At 43.7% G+C, this 13,016-nt stretch overlaps 1 long non-coding RNA gene across 1 annotated transcript; it reads right to left on the bottom strand.

Annotated features, from left to right (window-relative positions):
• Positions 1-2,983: 2,983 nt before the first annotated feature.
• Positions 2,984-9,939, bottom strand: LOC132388761 (uncharacterized). The gene is made up of 3 exons (XR_009510329.1): positions 9,860-9,939; positions 7,702-7,870; positions 2,984-6,417 (listed from the first exon to the last, which is right to left on the bottom strand). It is a non-coding gene; the product is annotated as an uncharacterized LOC132388761 (long non-coding RNA).
• Positions 9,940-13,016: the final 3,077 nt, after the last annotated feature.

Raw genomic sequence — 13,016 nt, 5'->3', positions numbered from 1 at the left:
GTGGAGCAGACTCAATGGGCCAAATGGCCTAATTCTGCCTCTATGTTATGGCCTAAGGATGAGCTGATATTGAAGAGGGTCCCAGGGAAATTCACAGGAATGAAAGCATTAATATATGAGGAGTGTTTGATGGTTCTGGGTCTGTACTCCCTGGAGTTTAGAACAAAGAGGGGGAATCTCATTGAAACCTATAAGACCTAGACAGAGTGGATGTGGAGAGTTTGTTTCCTATAGTGAGGGAGTCTAGGACAAGAGGGCACAGCCTCAGAATAGAAATATATTCCTCTAGAGCAAAAATGAAGGAGTAAGCCAGAAGACAGTGAATCTGTGGGCCTCATTCACACATACAGCTATGGAGGCCAAGTCATTGGGTATATCTAAAGGAAAGTTTGATAGATTCTTGATTCATAAGGGTATCAAAGGTTACAGGGAGAAGGCTGGAGAATGGGGTTGAGTGGGAAAATAAATCAGCCATGATGAAATGGTGAGGTAGACTAGATGAGACAAATGGATCCTATGTCTTGTTGTTGCAGAAGGAGATGGAAGAAGGCAGTTATGGATTTGGATAACAGTCAGGATCTCCTGAAGTGACAAGGTCTGATGGTATGGGAGACATCCTGCTCTATGAGGAGGCATCTGTGAACTGTACCAGTCCAAATGAAGCATCTCAAATCAAAACATTGACTGTCAAATAGGCAGGTGGTCACACCAGGGCTGCGGGAGACAGACAAGTGGGTAACACTCAGGAGGGGGAAGGGGAAGAGTCAGGTACTAGAGAGTACCCTTGTGGCTATACCCCTGAACAATAAGTACTCCTGTTTGGGGCGGGAACAGCCTACCTGGGGGCAGTGGCAGTGCCTCTGGCACAGAGTCTGGCCCTGTGGCTCAGAAGGGTAGGGAAGGGAAGAGGAAGGCAGTAGTGATAGGGGACTCTATAGTTAGAGGGTCGGACAGGCGATTCTGTGGACACAGGAAAGAAACTCGGATGGTAGTTTGCCTTCCAGGTGCCAGGGTCCAAGATGTTTCAGATCGCGTCCAAGATATCCTGCAGTGGGAGGGAGAACAGCCAGAGGTCGTGGTACATATTGGTACCAATGACATAGGTAGGAAAAGGGAAGAGGTCCAGAAAAAAGACTACAGGGAGTTAGGAAAGAAGTTGAGTAGCAGGACCTCAAAGGTCGTAACCTTGGGATTACTGCCTTTGCCACGTGATAGTGAGTATAGGAATAGATGAGGTGGAGGATAAATGCGTGGCTGAGGGATTGGAGCAGGGGGCAGGGATTCAGATTTCTGGACCATTAGGACCTCTTTTGGGGCAGGTGTGACCTGTACAAAAAGGACAGGTTGCACTTGAATCCCAGTGGGACTGATATCCTGGCGGGGAGATTTGCTAAGGCTACTGGAGAGAGTTTAAACTAGAATTGTTGGGGGATGGGAACTGAACTGAAGAGACTGGGGAAGAGGAGGTTGGCTTACAAATAGAGAAAGCTTGGAATAAGTGTGTGAGGGAGGATAGACAGGTGATAGAGAAGGGACGTGCTCAGACCGACGGTTTGGAAATGTGTCTACTTTAATGCACAGAGTATTGTGAACAAAGCAGATGAGCTTAGAGCGTGGTTCAGTACTTGGAGCTATGATGTATTGGGCATTACGGAGACTTGGTTTTAGACAAGTGCCGGGTTTTAGATGTTTCAGAAAGGACAGGAAGGGAGGCAAAAGAGGTGGGGGCATGGCACTGTTGATCAGAGATAGTGTCACGGCTGCAGTAAAGATGGACGTCTTGGAGGGATTATCTACGGACTCTCTGTGGGTGGAGGTTAGGAATAGGAAGGGGTCAATAACTTTACTGGGTGTTTTTTATAGGCCGCCCAATAGTAACAGGTATATTGAGGAGTAGATAGGGAAACTGATCCTGTAAAGGTGTAATAATAACAGAGTTGTCATGATGGGAGATTTTAATTTCCCAAATATAGATTGGCATCTCCCTAGAGCAAGGGGTTTAGATGGGGTAGAGTTTGTTAGGTGTGTTCAGGAAGGTTTCTTGACCCTATATGTAGATAAACCTTCAAGAGGAGAGAATGTACTTGATTTGGTATTGGGAAATGAACCTGGTCAGGTGTCAGATCTCTCAGGGGAGAGCATTTTGGAGATAGTGATCATAATTCTATCTCCTTTACAACAGCATTGGAGAGAGATTAGAACAGACAAGTTAGAAAAGCGGTTAATTGGAGTAAGGGGAATTATGAGGCTATCAGGCAGGAAATTGGAAGCATAAATTGGGAACAGATGTTCTCAGGGAAAAGTACAAAAGAAATGTGGCAAATGTTCAGGGGATATTTGTGTGGAGTTCTGCATAGGTACGTTCCAGTGAGACAGGGAAATTATACTAAGGTACAGGAACCGTGGTAGACAAAGTCTGTAATAAATCTAGTCAAGAAGAAAAGAAAAGCTTACAATAGGTTTAGAGAACTAGGTAATGTTAGAGATCTAGAAGGTTATAAGGCTAACAGGAAGGAGCTTATGAAGGAAATTAGGAGAGCCAGAAGGGGCCATGAGAAGGCCCTGGCAGGCAGGATTAAGGAAAATCCCAAGGCATTCTACAAGTCTGTGAAGAGCAAGAGGATAAGACGTGAAAGAATAGGACCTATCAAGTGTGACAGTGGAAAAGTGTGTATGGAACTGGAGGAAATAGCAGAGGTACTTAATGAATACTTTATTTCAGTATTCACTATGGAAAAGGATCTTGGTAATTGTAGTGATGACTCGCAGCAGACTGAAAAGGTTGAGCATGTAGATATTAAGAAAGAAGATGTGCTGGAGCTTTTGGAAAGCATCGTTGGATAAGTTGCCGGGACATGATGAGATGTACCCCAGGCTACTGTGGGAGGCGAGGGAGGAGATTGCTGAGCCTCTGGTGATGATATTTGCATCATCAATGGGGACAGGAGAGGTTCCAGAGGATTGGAGGGTTGCAGATGTTGTTCCCTTATTCAAGAAAGGGAGTAGAGTTAGCCCAGGAAATTATAGACCAGTATCTTACTTCAGAGGTTGATAAGTTGATGGAGAAGATCCTGAGAGGCAGGATTTATGAACATTTGGAGAGGCATAATATGATTAGGAATACCGTAAATTCCGGACTATAAGCCGCTACTTTTTCCCCACGCTTTGAACACTGCAGCAACACTGCGGCCTATACTACGGTGCGGCTAATGCATGTTTTTTTTCATGCCGCCAAAAACATTTTGCCTCGTAACAGTAGACTGTTATGAATCCCGTAACTGGAGAACTTACCAGCAAAGATAGAGAGGTCCGTTGAAGTCTGATGTCACTATTTTCAAACGTTTTATTTATAAAGGGACACAAAAGTAGGGTTAATACATACATTCAGATAGTGCACATCATCAACACTCAATCTAAAGCACGGGTATAGTAATACTCATCATTAAGTGAGCTCTGCTGTTGTCTAGGGGTTAATAGATTGTCCTTTGGAAATATAAAAGTCACTCAGAAAGTCTGCAGGCCTCAGCCCTTTGAAAATCGCTGGGTTTCACATGGGGTGACCGAGAGAGAGAGATTGGGGGAGAAGAGAAAGAACTTGCCGAGTCTTGATGAATCTTCTGTGAAATCGGGGGAGCGTTGTTAGTTAACATCTCCCCGATGTTAGTTAAAAGCGGTTTTCTGTGATTCCAGCCACAAATTCCAATCCCAGAATCTAACGCATGTGGCTTCCTTCAGAATGGCTTCCCGCTGCTGCGGGAACACTCTTGTGTCTTCTTGGTGCATCTGAGGGGGCTGTCCCCCCTGAGACTCTCCTTTATACTTCCTCACGGGGTCGCAGGTGTCAATCAGGTTGGGATGATGCAATCTCTCTCTCAACCAGCCCACCTTGCCCGAGGGCTTTTCACGTGGTCTCCATGAGACAATAGTCGCTGTCGTCTTAATTCTGTATCCCGAGTGGGACGTGCAATTTGGCACATTTCTCTCTCTCTCTCCTACACCCCCTTCGACGGGTGCTCTTGCGATTCTCACCAAGGAGGGGGCTGGGAACATAGCAAGACCAATAAAATTGATGAGTAGTTCACAGAGGTCCAATGAAATTGTACGATAAATCAAGCGCACTTTCACAATTAAATTATTGTAAATCAGTCATTTGTACTCACCCTCATCAACATGGAAAACACTCGAAGAAAAGCATATGATGCAGCTTTTAAGTTAAAGGCGATCAATAACTTTTCCTGGTAGGCTGCAGTATATATATTTTTTTACCAGTCGTTAGGAGATATTGGAATGTTGTTCATGCACTGTTCAGTAAAAAAGTATACGCAACGTAATTTGTGTGTTACCAATACGTATGTATATTTAAAAGTAGCTGTGTTACAGGCACTGTTCGAAAAAAAGCATTTGCAATATGTATTTGTTTATGTTACCATACGGATTTAATTAAAAGTTAAAAAATCCTCACGTGTAATATCTTTCTGTGTAAATATCTCATATTACAACGTGGGACACCTGCGGCTTAAAATCCGGTGTGGCTTGTACAAGTACAAAATTGATTTTCTTTCTAAAATTAGACCGTGCGGCTTTTAATCAGGTGCGCTCTGTAGTCCGGAATCTACGGTAGTCAGCATGGCTTTGTCAAAGGCAGGTCGTGCCTTATGAGCCTGATTGAATTTTTTTGAGGATGTGACCAAACACATTGATGAAGGAAGAGCAGTAGATGTAGTGTATATGGATTTCAGCAAGGCAATTGATAAGGTACCCCATGCAAGGCTTGTTGAGAAAGTAAGGAGGCATGGGATCCAAGGGGACATTGCTTTGTGGATCCAGAATCGGCTTGCCCACAGAGGGAAAAGAGTGGTTGTAGGTGGGTCATAGTCTGCATGGAGGTCGGTCACCAGTGGAGTGTGCCTCAGGGATCTGTATCGGGACCATCTTCTTCATGAGTTTTATAAATGACCTGGATGAGGAAGTGGAGGGATGGGTTAGTAAGTTTGCTGATGACACAAAGGTTGGTGGTGTTGTGGATAGTGTGGAGGGCTGTCAGAGGTTACAGCGGGACATTGATAGGATGCAAAACTGGGCTGAGAAGTGGCAGATTGTGTTCAACCCAAATAAGAATGAAGTGGTTTATTTTGGTAGGTCAAATATGATGGCAGAATATAGTATTAATAGTAAGACTCTTGGTAGTGTGGAGGATCAGAGGGATCTTGGGGTCTGAGTACAGAGATCGCTCAAACCAGCTGCACAGGTTGATTCTATGGTTAAGAAGATATACGGAGCATTGGCCTTCATTAATCGTGGGACTGAGTTTAAGAGCTGAGAGGTAATGTTGCAGCCATTTAGGACCCCACTTGGAGTACTGTGCTCAGTTCTGGTCGCCTCACTACAGGAAGGATGTGGAAACCATAGAAAGGGTGCAGAGGAGATTTACAAGGACGTTGCCTGGATTGGGGAGCGTGCCTTATGAAAACAAGTTGAGTAATCTTGGCCTTTTCTCTTTGGAGTGACGGAGGATGAGAGGTGACCTCATAAAGGTGTACAAGATGATGAGAGGCATTGATCGTGTGGATAGTCAGAGGCTTTTTCCCAGGGCTGGAATGGCTGCCACAAGAGGACACAGAGTTAAGATCCTGGGGAGTAGGTACAGTGGAGATGTCAGGGGTAAGGTTTTTTACTCAGAGAGTGGTGAGTGAGTGGAATGGTCTGCTGCTAACGGTGGAGGAGGCAGATACGATAGGGTCTTTTAAGAGACTTTTGGATAGGTACATGGAGCTTAGAAAAATAGAGGGCTATAGGTAACCCTAGTAATTTCTAAGGTAGAGACATGTTCAGCACAACTTTGTGAGCCGAAGGGCCTGTATTGTGCTGTAGGTTTTCTATTTCTAAATAAGTCCAAAAATCCTGCCTGACCTGCTGAGTTCCTCCTGTATCTTGCACGTAACATCATTACTTATAGCTTCCAGTCTAAGTCACTCTAAAGTTCCAGTTTTCTATGTTGTAGATTGAATTCATTTCAATACAGTATGTATCTAAGTTCAGAATCTGGTTTATCACTGACTTACTCTGACATGAAATTTAAGGCAACAGACATAAATTACTCTAAATTACAAAATAAAATGTGGAAAATAAAAGTCATGGGTCCGTCAACTATTCAGAAATGTGATGGCAGAGGGAAAGGAGCTATTTCCGAATCATTGAATGGGGCTCAGGCTTCTGTACCTCTTCCCTGATGCTGGTACTGAGAAGGTGGCACATGCAAGATGATGAAAGCCCTGAATGATGAATGCCTCACCTACTGAAGATGTCCTCAGTGGTGGAGAAAGTTGTGCCCGTTCTGTGCAGCCTTGTGATCCAGTGCACCAGAGGCTCTGGACCAAGCTGTGAGGCGATCAGTCTCTTCAGCTCTCCACGGTATATCTGTAGAAACTTGAAATTTATTAAACTCTTCAGAGATACTGTAGTTGAGTACTTTTCTGCAAGGTAATTCTCTTAGGAAGGCTGAATTTTAAAAAGAATAGAAGGTTAATGGCAGGATTCTTAACAGCATGGAGGAACAGAGGGATTTTGGGATCCATAGATACCTCAAAGTTGCTGGACGAGTTGATGGGGTTATTAAGAGGGTGCATGTTCTGTTGGCCCTCATTAGTCAGGGGACTGTGTTCAAGAGTCGTGAGGTAATGTTGCAACTCTTTTTATCTTTGGTTGGACCTCACTTGTGATATTGCATTCAGCTCTGGTTGCCTCATTGTAGGAAGAATGTAGAAGCTTTAGTGAGAGCACAGAGGAAATTTACCAGGCTACTGCCTGGATTCGAGAGATTGCCTTATAAAGATAGGCTGAGCAAGCTAAGGCTTTTTTCTTTGGAGAGGAGAAGGATGAGAAGCGATTTTATAGACGTGTACAAGATGGTAAGAGACATATATAGAGCGGACACCCAGGGTAGAAATATGAGGGGGCATAATTTTAAGGTGATTGAAGGAATCAATCGAAGGTGACGTTTTTTTTGCACAGAGTGCTGGGTGCACAGAAGTAGTGGTAAGGACAGATACATTAGGGACATTTAAGAGACACATAGGCACATAGATGAAAGAAAAATAGAGGGTTATGTGGAAGGGAAGGGTTAGATTGATCTTAAGAGTAGGGTAAAAGGTTGACACAATATTGTTCTGTCTAAAACTGGTTGAATAAATAGTTCTATGCACTACATTCAACTCAGGGTCTTCAAGTAAGAGAGAATTTTAAAGATTTGGGGGTGACAGAGGGTTATCCTCTCAAGATACATGATGCAATCTTAAAAAAAAAAGACCTTGTCATAAGATTTATTTCACAGTGCTGGAGAAAGATAAATGAGACTTGCTGCCGCCATCGGCCCAGTTAATTAGGTGGTAGTTGAAAATGATCACCTGGAAACTACTGTAGCAGAGGATGGACTCTGGCTTTACAACTTTAACTTGTAGAAAGACAGGAGGCCTTCACTAACACACCTTTGGCAATTCACAGCAGATAACATGAAATGGGAGAGTGGGGGATGGAGGGACTGGTTGTACCTGAAAAAATCCATCATCAAGGCCCCCCACCATCCAAGCCACACTCTCTCCTTGCTGTGACCATCAGGGAGAAGGTACAGGAGCATCAGGTCCCACAGCACCTGATACAGAAACAGTTACTACCCTACAAACCAGTGTGGATAACTTTACTCACCTTAACTATGAACTGACTCCACAACCTATGGACTATTAAGGACTCTTCAGTGTTATTTATTTACTTTTAAAAATTTGCATGGGTTCTCTTCTTTTGCATGTTGCTTGTTTGTCAGTCTTTGTGTGCAGTTTTCCATTGATTCTACTGCATTTTGTTCTACTGTAAATGCCTGCAAGAAAATGAATCTTTTAGTCACATGGTGACATAAACATACTTTGATAATAAATTTACCCTAAACTTTGCAATCGAGAGGAAGGAGCCATTGCTGCAAAGTGGTACGTCTAGATTGTTAATTTTGTAAATAATGGGCCAGCCAGCCGCATTCTTTGGTCTATATTTTCTGATTGTTACTTAAATCCAATAAGAGAAATGGGGGAGAGGACTAGATTACACTGAGCAGGCTCTGCTTTTGTTCTCTAGGGAAGTTAATGTAATGAGCATTGAGACCATTAGACACAGGAGCAGAATTAAACCCACAGAACTTGCTCTGCCATTCCATCGTGGCTGATTTAGCATCCCTCTCAACTATTCTCCTGGTTTCTTCCCATAACCTTTGATGCCCTTACTAATCAAGAACCTATCAATCTCTGTTTTAAATAAACCCAATGACATGGCCTCATGTGGCAATGAATTCCACAGATTTACCACCCTCTGGCTAAAGAAATTTCTCCTCAGGTCTGTTCTAAAGGGATGTCCTTCTATTCCGAGATTGTGCCCTCTGGTCCGAGATTCCCCCACTATGGGAAACATCTTCTCCACATCTAGTCCTTTGATTATTCGATAGGTTTCAATGAAATCCTTCCTCCTACTGATTCTATTAATTTCCAGCGAGTACAGGCTCACCCAAAGCCAACAAATGCTCCGCATATATTAACCCTTTCATTCCTGGGATTATTGTGGTGAACCCCCTCTGGACCCTTGCCAATGCCAGAACACCCTTTCTTAAACTAAGAGTCCAGAGTTGCTCACAATACACCAACACCTGATAAGCAGTATCATTGAACAGCATAGGAGCTGGCTCTTCAGCCCATCATGATGCTGATTTAAACCACACGTTCAATGACAAAGCAATACTGGAGAGTATGTACATCTCCGGAGACGCAATACTTGTTTTTCAACTTTGGGTGAAAAACACAACCACAGTTGAACAATGGTGATGGCTTGAATATTGATTAGGTCGCTAATTGGACGAGTGGGAATATTACAGAATTTATTACAACATATGCTCTTTCAGCACTGAATGTAGTCACTGACATTTCATAGCATCATAGGCTGCTACCAAAAGGAGATGATTTGGCCCATCAAGTCCATCCTAGCCCTTTCAAAGAGCAATCCAGGTAGTGGAAGGCTACCATCAACTCCTTATTCAAATTCTAACCACCCATTTAAAAAAAAATTATCCCTCCTCACTGACTTCTTTCCCTGTCAACAGGGGTGTTGTGTGTTATAGGATGATGGGGGCATCTTCCCAAGCTATAATGATCCCACTGTGTTGATATGGTTGGTTGTCCAGGACAGTGTTGGTGGTGGGAGATGTTCTGGACAGGATGAAGAGGAGTTTCACCAGGATTTTGCCTGGGATGGAGTGACTGAGAGACTGGAAATTCTGGGTTTGTTTTCCTTGGAGTAGAGGAGGCTAAGGGTAGATGCAAAACAAGCACACAGGGTAGACAACAGTAAAATCATACCAATGATAGGTTAATTGGCCACATGGGTGTAATTGGGCTTTCTGGGCCTGTTGGGCTAGAAGGGCCTGTTACTATGCTTTATTGCTAAATAAAAGCCTGTGATTCTGGGACTACGGTAATGAAATTTATAGAGTTAGAGGTCTCTTCTTGATACCATCACATGCACTGGCCTGTTGTCTTTCTTGAATAGTCATATTGCATTTTGTTGCCCTCAAGTTACCTAGCATTACAGCTGCAAATATTTAAAAAAACAATTTCCAGTCTAGTCTGGGATGCTTCTCATCAGGCCCTAGGGATTTATTCACCTCTATGCCTGCTAAAACAGCCTCCTTTTTAATGTTAATTAAAATATCCAACCCTTCTCCCTGAAATGTCCCAACACAATGCCTTCTCCCTATTGAATACGAGATAACTACAGTATACGTACAGTTAATGTAGTGTTTGTAAACAAGTTCAGCAGTGATACTCACCAATTTTTATCGATCGCCATAGAAAGCACCTATCCAGCTTGGCATGGCAAGTGCTGTGCCCGTAACCCTAAGAAACTGTAGAGTTTTGACACAGATCAGCATATCACAGGAACCAGCCTTCCCTCCCTCGACTCTGTCTGCAATTCTCACTGCCTCAGTAAGGCAAACAGTATAATCCAAGCCTCCACCCACCCCAAACGTTTTCTCCCCCTTCCATCGGGCAGAAGATACAAAAGCTTGAAAGCACGAACTACCAGGCTCAAGGACAACTTCTATCCAGCTGTTTTTTTAAACCAAAATGAACTTTATTCATAACAAAATCTTTATAAGAATAAACCATTCAATGCATTTTCAAACAACACACACAAAATGCTGGTGGAACACAGCAGGCCAGGCAGCATCTATAAGGAGAAGCGCTGTTGACGTTTCGGGCCGAGACCCTATGTCAGGACTAACTGAAAGGAAAGATAGTAAGAGATTTGAAAGTAGTGGGGGGGAGGGGGAAATGCGAAATGATAGGAGAAGACCAGAGTGGGTGGGAGGAAGCTAAGAGCTGGAAAGGTGATTGGCGAAAGTGATACAGAGCTGGAGAAGGGAAAGGATCATGGGACGAGAGGTGTTGGGAGAAAGAAAGAGGGGGAGCACCAGAGGGAGATGGAGAACAGGCAGAGAGATAGAGAAAAGAAACAAACAAGTAAATATGTCAGGGATGGGGTAAGAAGGGGAGGAGGGGCATTAACAGAAGTTAGAGAAATCAATGTTCATGCCATCAGGTTGGAGGCTACCCAGCCGGTATATAAGGTGTTGTTCCTCCAACCTGAGTTTGGATTCATTTTGACAGTAGAGGAGGCCATGGATAGACATATCAGGATGGGAATGGGATGTGGAATTAAAATGTGTGGCCACTGGGAGATCCTGCTTTTTCTGGCGGACCGAGTGTAGGTGTTCAGCGAAACGGTCTCCCAGTCTGCGTCGCGTCTCACCAATATATAAAAGGCCACACCGGGAGCACCGGATGCGGTATACCACACTAGCGACTTCACAGGTGAAGTGTCACAGGAGAATGCATTTTCAATCCTTACATTCACAGCCAGTGCTTTCCATACTGTTCTACTACATTCATACACACTAGTGGCACTGCTGCCACTCGTATGTCACTGTGGGTTGGTATACTACTACATAAATAATTGCGGGATTTCCTCCTTCAAACTGGCCCCCCTCTAGTGGAGGAAGAACCCTACAATGTGGTCTCACTCCCACCGAGCCCCTGCAGTGGCTGCACCAAGCTTCAGTGCATCCCTCAGCACAAACTCCTACAGCCGGGAATGTGCCAGTCGGCACCGTTCATCCTCGGACATTGCGATGTGGTGGCAGACCAGCATGTTTTGGGCAGGCCAAAGAGTGTCCTTCACCTAGCTGATGATCTGCCAATAGCAAGTAATGTTTGTATCCGTATTTGTCCCTGGTAAAGCCGTAGATCAGATTTTGGTCAGCATGAACCGTGACATCTTTCTCTGCACACCCTTCACAAACCCACAGTCTGCAAATAGATGAGTTTCTGATTCTTCCCAGTCTTCCTGTGGGCAGCGAGCTGTGGGAGTGAAGCTCCTAGCATGCGGGAAGGATCTGACTGGGAGGGCCCCTCTCACCGCCAGCCAGGCAAGGTCTTGGTGCCTGTTTGTGAGGCCTGGCGATGAGGCATTCTGCCAGTCTGCTCAGGAAACCACCCCAATGTGTCCATCGAGTCCTTCTGCTGCAGGATGTTCTGTGCTGACCAATGCCAGATGTGGTCAAAGTGGAAGAACTTTCCACGAAGGACAGGTAGGGCAGATAGAACATAGTGGTAATTGGTGTCAACGTATTTAGACAAGATTCTCAAGAGGACCTCTTGTACCATTGGATGAACTCTTGACCTCACAATCTACCTTGTCATGGCCCTTGTACCTGTCTGCCTGCACTGTACTTTCTATGTAATTGAACTATATTATTGTTTTTTTCTTTTAGACTACCTCGATGCATTGATGTCGCGAATCGACGTGTGGATGGCATGCAAATTTTTCACTGTACTGTAGGTACACATGACAATATTGCGCATTTGTTTGGCTCGGTGTCACGCCGCGCTGCTCCCACCAGGGGGAGCTGCTGCACCGGTTTTCAGTCACACTAACGGTAGATGAAAGAATACTGCAAATAAAAAAAACTAAAACACTTCTTTCATTCTATTGGTGAGTTTATTTCATTTCAAAAACAGACAGTAGCAAGTACATTTATTCACACAAATGTCTCTGAAAGTGTGAGCCCTTGTTTACAATTATAATCCTTAGCTTAAACTGAATGAAACTGAAACCAGCGTATTCGTCGTACAGGCCAAACATTGCACCACTTCGTAAAAGTATTAGTTTACAGAGCACAGTTCTCTCTACCATCTGACGCGAGTTTTCAAGTTGATACAACTTATCAGTATATTCCCTAAAACACAGGGATAATTGCTTCCGTTATGACACCAAATTTATAAACTCTCCCTCTCGCAATATTAAAATAATCTTGATTTGATCATCTCTACAATAAATAAACCATATTATAAAATCCATGTCACTCTTGTAAATATGCCCGTAACTACCACCACCACTATGTTACATATAACAAGCTAATATTACTCTCCAGGCCTGAGTGATATATATATATACAGCGACGGATGAAAACTCAGTACTTCGGCATTCCACTTTGATTTTAAAATCTTCGCTACCGACTCGTTGTTGTCAAGGTTCTACACAGAGAAGCTTCAACACTTTCAATTCCTAGCCCAGCTAGAAGATAGAGACTATTTCTGAACAGACGGTTGAATAGATAACATACAGGTACAGTCTTGTGTTGCATAAAGGAGGATTTCCACAGTGTGTGACTCACGTTGTCTCAGGAGAAATACTGTACCTGCACAACACACAAGCATTGCTGTGTGGTTTGTTTTGCCTGTTACAACTTAAGAGTGTGTGCACGTGTACAATATGTATAACAGAAATTACTCATATCAAGCCATATTAAACAAGTACAGTAGCTATTCACAATACATCTCCCTTTCCCAACACATCTCTAAAACTTTGACAATCGAACTCTTCAGTCAAATATTTCAATGCGGTTGTTAAAAATATTCCACCAT

Source organism: Hypanus sabinus, chromosome 2 (genome assembly GCF_030144855.1).
Source record: "Hypanus sabinus isolate sHypSab1 chromosome 2, sHypSab1.hap1, whole genome shotgun sequence".
NCBI lineage: Eukaryota > Metazoa > Chordata > Chondrichthyes > Myliobatiformes > Dasyatidae > Hypanus > Hypanus sabinus.
The sequence above is the reverse complement of the archived record's forward strand: the minus strand, read 5'-3'. Positions and strand labels throughout refer to the sequence as shown.